Source organism: Felis catus, chromosome D4 (genome assembly GCF_018350175.1).
Source record: "Felis catus isolate Fca126 chromosome D4, F.catus_Fca126_mat1.0, whole genome shotgun sequence".
In the NCBI taxonomy this organism is placed as follows: Eukaryota; Metazoa; Chordata; class Mammalia; order Carnivora; family Felidae; genus Felis; species Felis catus.
Window position 1 is genome coordinate 21,356,802 of NC_058380.1, and position 7,676 is coordinate 21,364,477.

General features: G+C 42.2%; 1 long non-coding RNA gene across 1 annotated transcript in view; it reads left to right on the top strand.

The window, feature by feature from the left end:
* Positions 1-3,001, top strand: part of LOC111556232 — a 29,746-nt gene extending 26,745 nt beyond the window's left edge. The window contains exon 3 of the long non-coding RNA XR_002148092.3: positions 2,799-3,001. This is a non-coding gene — a long non-coding RNA (uncharacterized LOC111556232). The remainder of the gene's footprint in view (positions 1-2,798) is intronic.
* The last annotated feature ends 4,675 nt before the right edge of the window (positions 3,002-7,676 follow it).

Below are 7,676 nucleotides of genomic sequence, written 5' to 3' on the forward strand. Positions count from 1 at the left end.
TCTCCATCTTACGAGTTCTCTGTTTCCTCTGTGGCCAGATCAACCAGTCCCAGGAGATCCTCAGCAGATAAAGACAGGATTTTTTTTTCTTTGCAGCCCTCTATCCCCACATTTTCAGTTTATTCTGGGCTTCCCAGATCCTTGTTGATATTTCATAATAGAAAATCCTATTGATCATTCAGATGTCTTTGCTAAAGAGCTGATATAGTTCAGATGAGTCAGTAATTGACCCACGTTACTGAAAACGTAAGCCAAAGAGCTGAGACTCATCCTGACTCATCGGAACCAGAGACGGGTATTCTTTTTACCCTACAACACCATTCCATGGTGCAAAGAGGAAGCCGGAGGGATGTTCCAGCCTGGTCACCCTTGGCTGGGCTGTGCAGGGAGGCGGGAGGACACGGGTCTGGGAGTCAGGCAGCCCGGGCGTCCAGTGCTGGCATTGCCTTGGCTTTGTGAATCTGGTAAAGATTCTCACACTACTGGGCATCTGTTCTCCCCAGATGCTCTTTCAAAAGTTCACATCCCTATGTGGCGCTCAATTCCTCTGTGTGGCACTAGAGGCCAAAGCAAATAATTTGACTCTTTCTTGACCTCATCGCCAAAGAGTCTTGTCATAATAAAGTGGAACGCTTTGATTGTCTGACTTTGGGATCTGATAATGAAATTGTAGGGGAAAGTGTTACTGTTTTCCAACCCTCATACACGGATCTGTTGCTTTTTATATCCCCTGCTTTCTCTATGTGTGCCTGTTCTGGTCCTCTCTTGATTTGGGGGCATATATATGTGGGGAATAGGGTGAGCATTTCTGCAGAAGCAAAATAGGCCCTCTGTGTTTCAGCAGAATTTTGTCTTGATGGTTTCCTGAGGGTTTGTAAAGACTGGGGATTTTCCTCCCGTCAGCATGTACTGAAGAATGCCTACTATGTACTGGCTCTGTGTTAGTCTCTAGGAACCGGGAGAAATCTGGACATAGAGAGCCACTCCTATCTACACATGAAAATGATCATACTTTGGAGAGTCTCAAGGTCTGTTACCCTCTACCTGTTTTCTTTTGGGATTGAACAAGTTGATGCAAACCAACGTTATGAACGAACTTGATTACCTTTAGGGAGAAAATGCCTCACGTCTTGGGTTTTCGCTACAAATTTTAAGACTGAAGAGCTGTTTTCAGAACGACAAGTTGGGCAGCCCACTTATAAGATGCAAAAGGAAGAAACACTAGAGATACCTCTATCATTTTGAAGTATGCGGAGCTATTTTTCCAAAGTCGGCTTCGCTGGCAGAGCAAGTCTGTTAATAACCTTGCAGTACTCCCTGTGTTGAAATAACACAAATTAGCATTTAACCCGGGAGGAAGAACACACAAAGTTATTTAACATTTACATAAAATTATGGAGTAAACTCCAAAACAGGTCGCCTCTGAAATGTATAATTACACTCAGCAGTCCCGTCAGCATACATAGAAACAATTTTATTTCCAATCATCTTCGGCTTTTATTCACTCAGGAATGTATCATTAAAATTTCCACAGAACAATGAACCTTAATAGGTGCTAATGCAATTGTGAATTATGGTAATTGTTACCTAAATTAATCTCTGTACTTTCCATTCCTTATTGCCCTATGCATAAGGAGTGTGAAAAAGATAATGTTGAAACTGACATTTGTATAAACGGTGTAAAAGGGTTATCTTATTTGATAAAAAATTTCACAAGAACTCGCTACTTTGTAAAGTGGTTGACTCCACGGGGGGTGGGGGTGCGGTGGGAAAGGTTGCAATGGCTCCAGATATGGTTTACTTGTGAAATTTGTGATGGAACAAGGTCATCGACCATCAGGTCACCTTGGATGCCGACACACTCAGTAAGGTGTCCAGAAGGCACACATACGGCCCCCCTGTGCATATCTTGGCAGATCTGTGCACGTCGTCACTTTCTGTGGGTTTACCTTCACTTGTTTATATAAACTGCATCCAACATACTTGGTGTAATGAAACCCACCACTATGGGCTGAACTGTGCTTCTTCCCCTAAATTTAGATGTTGAAGTCCTAACCCCCAGGACCTCAGAATGTGACTGTATTTGGAGATAGGGTCTTTAAATAGGTAACTAAATTAGAATGAAGTCATTACCTTCGGCCCTAATCTAAGTGGTATCCTTATAAGAGGAGATTAGGATGCAGACAGACACGGAGAGGAGACCGTATGAGGACACAGACGATGGCTACTATAAGCCAAGGAGAGAGACCTCAGCAGAAACCAGCCTTATCAACCTAGGTCTTGGACTTCCAGGCTCCAGAGCCATGCGGAACAACATTTCTGTTGTTTCAGACACCCAGTCTGTGCTACTTTGTTCCGGCCCCTCTAGCAAATGAATGTCTACCCAGACTGGAAGTAACGAAACACACATTTTCATACTCCCTGTCACTCTTGACTTCCATTTGACCTTGGGCATCTTGCTTAATTTTTTTCCATTTGCAAATGTAGTTTTTGTACGTTTGTTTATTTCAAATAGCCCAGCATCGTATTCTTTTCTTTTGCTGACAGCACTTGGAGTTTCCTCTGAGGACATGCTAACTCCTCAGTCTCAGGCCCCATAGTTCCAGGGAGGCTCTTCTAGAGTGCTAGCTTTAGATGAGGGCGTGTCACTCAGGTCTGCTCAATCAGTATGTTCTATGCCCTCTGCCCACAATGATTGGTATAAGCATGGACATATATCAGAGACCTGGACAATGAGGTTCAGTTGCAGGACTTAACTTGGAAATATTGAACAATTAAATTATGTTTTTCTTTTGTAGCTGCTGAGGTACAGGGGTGTGCCCAGGACTCCCTGTAACTGGCAGCCACAGTGAAGTCAACACGGAGAGAGCTGGACCACAGGTAGACATCCAGTACCGGGGACCTGTGTGAGCCCCTGATCCAGCCTTGCCTGAAGCCAATGATCCCTGGAACCCTGTTGATTAATAAACCAGTAAATGCCTCCACCTCTCTTCCACTTTAAGGCAGTTCGACTTGCACTTCTAGCATGACTGCTGAGTCTTTAGTCATATAACGGCTTAATGCTTTGTCTCTTCTCCTGTGAAATGAGTACACGTTTGTAATGCTAACTATATTTTCCCCCAAATTAGGTATTATGCAGAACGCTGATATTTCTCTGGTGTGTATGTGGGAGGAGGTAAAGAAAGGTAAAGAAAAGACTATCAGAGGTCACATGCAGACCTTTTATTTCCACCAAGGGGTGATGAAGTTGCCGCAGGGCCAGAGACAAGGGCTGTTGTTGGGACACTTGATATGGTTTTTCTTTCCATCTCTGGCAGGTCTCTAGGCTGTCAAGCAAGCTGAGCAAACGGACTTTCTTAGGGCACTTATGGACAGAGGTATACTTGGGCCTGGTAGTAATAATGGAATTTAAAGAACAGTATCATCAGCTTTACTAAAACAAACAAACCAAACCAAACCAAACCAAAACAAAACCCTGGGTTGATGCAAATCTCACTGGGTTCAAGTGGAATGCATCATAATTAGTAGTATTTTATAGGAACTGTTTCAGTGGGCCAAGACCAGGATGAGCTTTGCCATTTTTAACAGTCTTTGGAGGAGTGATTATCAACCAGATGTGAAGAAGACTTTTAAAGATGCACGAGTGTTTTACCTCCCAATACCAAACCTGCTCATACAGTTTGCAGTCAATTTCAAGGGCTCTGTACTTTCACAGCCCACTTCCCTCCTGGACCTTGGCTCAAGAGCTCCTGCTCTAGCCACATCTGCGTGTTGGCTGATTTAGTTTCTAAGCTCTTCATGTTTTCTGGATCCAGAATCTCAAAATTGCAATTTAGGCAGCCCTGCTAATTCATTTCTTCAACTGCTGTTAGCTTTTTCTTTTATTTTGAGGTTGTTTTGTCTCTGCTTTTATTTACCTCTGTGTATAATCTAAGGAGGACTTCCTTGTTTATTTCGCAAGTGTTTCTTGGCTGCGTGCTGTGTATCAGGAGCTGTGGGAGATGCTGGTGATATAATGAGAATAAAAGGAGAGGGGCCCAGTGCCCCTGGAATTTATGGGCTGTTGGGAGAACACTGGACTTGGGTGATGTTCAATCAGCACAATCAAATATTGGCTGTTCTTTCTCTGGAATGAGGTCACTAGATCTGTGGGGCTCAACTCAGCCAGGGACCAGAGTCTGGAGGGGACTCTGATACCAGAGGGTGTATAAAGACTGCCTTGTTAGCTGGTCCAGCTTTGCAGAAATGCTCGGGGGTATCACAGGGCGAGAGTTAGGAGGACTAAGGATGGCCTATCCTTTTGTCGGTGATTTCACACCAGAGTCAGAAGTAGAATGAGGCAAAAGTGAATGAGACACCTGCTTTCAGATGGAAAATTTATGAAAGTTCATGAAACAAACAAACAAACAAACACCCTCTCTGTTACCTATATCCAACAGGACCACGAGAGAGTGAGGGTGAACCCTGCAAGGTCAAGGTGGGTTCTTGTCTTCACTTAAAATTTTGATATTTTGTTCATCATGGATAAATTCACTTTGGGAGTTTAAAAGTGTTGCATTAAAATATAATTTCCCTTGATCGCTAAAACTTTTGGCACCCCCTTAAACTTTGTGCCCAAAGTCAAGGCTGAACCCTAACCCTAACCCACCTTGTCCCAGCCCTGCCTCATGATGTAGGGATAAGTCACAGAGCTTTGTTAAGAAATGTTTGCAATGTATTTTGAGTGTATATAGGATGTGTACTCTATTAATAAACATTTTGCTTGATGTGATATATATTTTTGGTATATATAATTGGGGATATATATATATAACTCAAATTAATTTTTTAACTTAAAATTAATCTGAATTCATGGATTCCTTAAAACTGTAAAGTAGGCGTAATTTAGAGTCAGCAGGTAGAGACACATAGAGCATATAGACGCATCAGTTTTTGAATCAACGTCTCTTAACTTAGCTGAGAAATCCCGCCGCACGGCATCGTGTTTGGTTCTGAGATTGAGCTGCGGTCTCCATGTCTATTGGCCACAAAGAGCTGGTGAAGGAGTTCATTGCAAGAGCTGCAGCCTTGACCGCCATGCTGTGAGTGGAGACCGCTGAGCGTTTTCCCTTTTCCTGGTCCTCTGTGCGGTCTCTCAACCCTCACCTCTGGCTTCATGTTGGCCTCATCTCTCGCTGCTCCACGTCCCACATCTCTGTTGCCTTCTCTCCCTAATCTCCTACTTGTTCCCGGATCTCCCTGACACCAGACTTCACTTTACGTTTCATCCCTGACTCCTCTCTTGCTGGCATATATCTGTCTCACACTCTATTTCTCCACCATCTGGAACAAGTTCTAGAAGCCTAATTAACTTGTAAAGTGTGTTCAGTTTGGATGGCAAAACCCATCTTTCTTCCCTGTGACTCGTACCTCCTGACCTTTCCTCATAAAACACTCATGTCCTATTTGCTACCCTGTGCTCAGTTGTCATTACTTTGTGTTGACAGTTTTATTGTTTCCTGGTGACCCCTGTCCATCCACAATTACTATGGTATGTAGCAACCTGCTTATTTCAAAGTTAAATGTGTGGAGCAAAAATAAAACCAAAAAGTTCTACATTCTAGGGAGAAAAATCCAAGTTTTTAAAATATAACATATATTCATTCATACATAGAAAAATTCTATTATAATTTATTTTGCTAAATGAGTGAGTAGGTCTCTTAAACATGTCCAGATAACAGTTAGTAATGCTTGGTTCCTTAGATCTCCGAGGCTCTTAAAGTCACGCATATAAACAAGCAAATTTTTCATAGAAGCCAAAATCAACTACAAAATACTATATTGCATCAAGAAGCAAACAAAAAAATGGCTTTAAAGTATGGACTATAAATGAAGATGATTCAGTCTTTCAAAATGCCCTGGATTTTACATAAAGTAAATATATGTTTAGGAAACTGTATGACCAGATCGTAATTTGGGAATGAGAATAACAAAGAAAAGTAGCTTAGTTACGTAGCAGAATAGAGTGAGGGTAAGACGACCAAAGTCTTTCCCTTCGTCACTGCCACTTGATTGCACAATAAGCCTGGGCGGGATGTGCACCATGTGAGTGCCTCATGTTGGTGAGTGGAAGATGGGGGCTAAGAAAAATGGCTTCCACCCAGTAATCACTAAAGCTGATATAAATTAGCATCACAGAGCTTAGTACAGACTTGTATTTAAGGAAATCATTTATCTCTGGTTGCATTCCTGTTATGAACTTAAATAGAAAGGGACTATCGTTTGCTTTTAAAAGTTGAAAGGCCAACACAAAGATATGGAAAGAAAAAACAAGTCTGGTAGGTTCCACAGGAGCCCAAGAAGTTTGGCAACTTTCTCTCAGATACGAGTACTTCTTCTTCTATGTCCTTGTGTGCCCTTTATTTGGAGTGAATTTTTATTAATTTCCATATCCCTCTTGTAGTCTGTGGGATTCATGTGTTATCAGAGAATGAATGAAGAAGAAGATGTCTATTTGAGGAAGCAGGCCCTTAACAGTTTATCTTTGGATTAACTGATAATTTTTAGGAGTCAACTTGTCCAGGACTTTATTCTGAGTTTCTTGAGAGAAGTGAAGGGAGGCAAAAGTAACACTTCTCCGGTGCTTTGGGATCCTTGGGAAGAAGCTATGTGAGAAGCACAAAGTATCGCTCTCATTTGGCAATCGTGATTCTAAGGCATATTGAAGCAGACACTTGAATGCTCCAAATGACAAGATAATCCAGATAAAGTTTACGCGTCTTGCAGCTTTTGAAGTTCTTAAAGCCAAATAGAGTGGAAGGATCAAAGACAAACCAAGTTCCCAAGTTAGCTCGTATCGTACACTCAGTGTCTCTGCTTCCTATGAATCTCAGCTGCCAGCAGCAAATACCGCAGCCAAGCACCTAGAGTCAACTACTCCGCGTGTGGACAGTTCTATCACACATATGTGCTGTGGATTACAAAAATGAGGCTCTCTTCTTTTGTAACTTGCTTTCTTTCAAGTACCACAGTACTGAGCAATTAAATATGTTGCTCTATAATATCAGTGGTAAAAGCAAAATAGTTCTCCATTATACAGATGAATCAAAATGGGTTTAACCAATCCTTGTGACTGGATATTTTACATTGTATGTTGGAAGACTCCACATTCCCATCAACATGGAAACGGGTTAGAGCTGACCTCTTTAAAGTTCCTAACACTGTTGGTAAAAATGAAGACTGTGAAAAGCCCAAGTGGGCAGGGTCAGAAGTCTTCTGGGTATCACACAGTGGGTCAGAAGGAAGCGGGTCCTACAGATCTTGAAGGAGGACTGGATGCTTAAGTAATAACTCACATGAATTCATTGTGTAAACTATATCAAGTGTGCAAAATATGAAGTGTCTCGGCTAAGAAATGACTATCTTTCTTTTTTTTTTTAATGCTTATTTACTTGAGAGAGAGAGAGAGACACAGAGTGTGAGCAGGGGAAGGGCGGACAGAGGGAAACACAGAATCTGAAGCAGGCTCCAGCTCTGAGTTGTCAGTGCAGAGACCCGTGTAGGGCTCTAACTCACGGACTGCAAGATCATGACCTGAGCTGAAGTCAGACACTCGGTGGTTAGAGTACAGGTTTTCCTGTAGATCATCCGAGGCACCAGTGCCTCAGAATGACTGTATTTGGAGATAAGGTCATTGA